At 47.6% G+C, this 3,235-nt stretch overlaps 1 pseudogene; it reads right to left on the reverse strand.

The window, feature by feature from the left end:
- Positions 1-207: 207 nt before the first annotated feature.
- Positions 208-1,630, reverse strand: LOC113618035 (heterogeneous nuclear ribonucleoprotein A1-like; annotated as a pseudogene).
- Positions 1,631-3,235: the final 1,605 nt, after the last annotated feature.

The raw sequence follows: 3,235 nt of genomic DNA on the forward strand, positions 1-3,235 counted from the left end.
AAAACCCTTTGTTGGAATGCTTTATACTTTCCACAGAACAGAAACTAAAATAATCTGTTATACAATTGGTCACAAATACAGTCTTCCAGGTTTTTTTGCCCATACACATGAGTATTGTCTAAAATATGTCTTCTTTGTAGCAGCGAGGTCCTGCCACCACCGTGCTTGGCTGCGTTCACCGATCTGTTGTAGCCTGGAGCTTCCCTGTCACTTCTCTGGCTCTCCTCTCCTGCTAAGCTTTGTTTCCCGGCAGTAATTAAAATCTTCTGCCCCGCCATAGCTCCTGCTGCTGCTGGAACCACCACAGCCACCTTGGTTTCATGGTTCGGCAAAGTATTGGCCTCCACCACCACAGGGGCCAGCACTTCTGCCTCCAAAATTTCCTCCTTTCATGGGTCCAACATTTGAAGGTTGATTGTCATAACCGCCCAAATCATTGTAGCTTCTGCCACCTTCAAAATGGCTTCCATCGTTACCAAACCCATCATAGCCATCGCCACTGCCACCATATCCACTGCTACCACAGCTGCCACCAAAGCAACCTCGGCCACTGAAGTCTCCTCCACGACCAAAGCTGTCATTCCCACCAAAACCCCCTCCAAGACCACCACCAAAGTTTCCAGAACCACTTCGACCTCTTTGGCTGGATGAAACACTGTCATCTCTTGCTTAGGTAGGGCTTTCCTTTCTTCACAATTGTGGCCATTCACAGTGTGGTATTTCTTTTTTGTTTGTTTTGTTTTTGTTTTTTAAACCTGTGTTCTTTTTTTTAAATTTATTTATTTTATTTATTTATTTTTGGCTGCATTGGGTCTTTGTTGCTGTGCACAGATTTTCTCTAGTTGCAGCGAGTGGGGACTACTCATCCTTGTGGTGCGCGGGCTTCTCATTGCGGTGGCTTCTCTTGTTGTGGAGCATGGGCTCCAGGCACGCGGGCTTCAGTAGTTGCAGCACACAAGCTCAGTAGTTGTGCTCGCGGGCTCTAGAGCACAAGCTCAGTAGTTGTGGCGCACGGGCTTAGTTTCTCCGCGGCATGTGGGATCTTCCCAGACCAGGGCTCGAACCCGTATCCCCTGTATTGGCAGGTGGATTCTTAACCACTGTGCCACCAGGGAAACCCCACAGTGTGGTATTTCTGAATGACAATCTTGTCTACGGAGTCATGGTCATCAAAAGTTAGGAAAGCAACGCCTCTCCTTTTGCCACTGCCTCGGTCAGTCATGAATTCAGTCACTTCGATTTTCCCGTACCGTTCAAAATAATCTCTTAGGTGATGTTCTTCAGTGTCTTCTTTAATGTCACCACCAAAAATCTTTTTCACAGGTAAATGGGCACCAGGTCTTTGAGCATCTTCTCTTGAGACGGCCCTCTTTGGTTCCACCACTCTTCCATACACCTCGTGTGGCCTCGCATTCATGGCTGCATCCACCTCCTCCACAGTGGCGTACGTGACAACCCCAAAGCCTCTGCAGTGCTTGGTGCTCGGATCCCTCATTACCACACAATCTGTGAGCGCTCCCCACTGCTCAAAATGGCTCCTCAGACACTCATGGGTTGTTTCAAAGCTCAAACCTCCAATGAGGAGCTTCCACAGCTGTTCAGGCTCTTCGGGACACTCTGACTCGGACATGATGGCAGTGGAGGGGGGAGATGTCAACGATGCTTACTCAGCAGATCCATGGGCACAAAGCCCATCTACTGAACGTATCTCGATTTCCTTGCTTTTAAAAGAAGACACAAGGAAGAGATTGTTCCTCTGCCTAGGAGGGATGTTGTCCGCCCAAAGGGGACACAGGGGATGAAAGCCGCTCTCTTGACACCAGTCTGAGGGTTAAGCCAGCACCAGAAAGGGGCAGAGGCAAAGGAATCCAGAAAGACAGAGAAAGAGCCAGAGCTACGCTGCCTTTGGATCCCTCACCATATAAAATAATAGAGTGCTTCATGGTTTAAGCTGGCTGAGTAGGAGTTTTCTGTCTCTTGCCTCTAAAACCACCTTAACCAACACCAGTACCTTGCAGACAGGAGATACTCTGAAGTCTGCTGGATGAATTAAAGTAGGAAGACGGGGCTGGTTCACTGCCCTCAGAGGACTCCTTAGGCAGCATGACTGTCCCCCATGCTAAGCAACCTCATACACGAAAAGATTTTTCCAGCTAGAAAGATACAGGGTCTTTTTGTTTGTTTCCTTGCTTGTTTTATTAAAGGATTCCTCATGGGCTACTTTTCCTAGAAAACATTTTAAATGTCTTTTACTATTACCTTTTGACAGCCTGTGTGTTACACAGCAAAGTTCAGGAATAGGTCATCACAAAGGCAGATGTTTATTGAGTACTTATTATATGCCAGACATTATTACGCTGTTGTAATCTACACAACAGCCCTCAGCTTGATACTGTTATCACCCTCCTTTTACAAATACAGAAACAGAGGCACAGAAAATTTAATTCCCTTGCTCAAGGCTAGCGACTGGGATTTGAACCTGAACAGTTGGCTCTTACATTATGCTGTGTAGGTACACTTTGGCTAGGTGCACTGTGGCACTCCTTAGTTCAGATAACTGCAATCCGTTCCCTAGAGGGTGGTCAGAAAAATCTTTAAACTATTAAAATCTCCTTAAGACTCAAATCATACTAACCTCCACTCAGTGCCCTTCAGTGGATTCCCGTGGTTGTCCTAGAGAGCACCCAAGATAACGGACACAGCCCACAAGGCTCTGCCTATGTTACCCCACAGTCATTTCCAGCCCTGTCCCCATGCTAGTGACCACTCTGGCCAGTCTGACCACCTTCCAGCTCCTCTAACATTCAGTCTTTTTCATCTCAAGGCCTTTGCACCTGCTTTTCATTCTGCCTGGGCTCACACCTTCCCCTCTCCCCTCAGACAGACAGACAGATACACACACACACACACACACACACACACACCCCCTTGCTCCTAGATAACTTCAGCTCATCCTTCAAGTCTCAGTGTAAACATTTTACTTTCTCAGCAAGTTCTTTGCTGACCCGTTAGTCTAAGTTTGCCCCACCATCACCATCTCCCCTGTCACCTTTGTCACAGCCTTTATCAGAATGGATAATCCCATCAGTCGGTGTGACTTGCTGCTTTGTCTCTGTCCTCCCCAAGGAGAGGCTCAGCTCCACGTGGGAGGGATCATGTCTGTGTTGTCACTAAGGTGTCCCCAGCGACAGACAGGCGTATCATCGGCAATGGTGGGCAAATATTCGGGGAAAAG

Source organism: Aethalodelphis obliquidens, unplaced genomic scaffold (genome assembly GCF_003676395.1).
Source record: "Aethalodelphis obliquidens isolate GAN/ISIS:26980383/991018 unplaced genomic scaffold, ASM367639v1 scaffold1, whole genome shotgun sequence".
NCBI classification, from domain to species: Eukaryota; Metazoa; Chordata; class Mammalia; order Artiodactyla; family Delphinidae; genus Aethalodelphis; species Aethalodelphis obliquidens.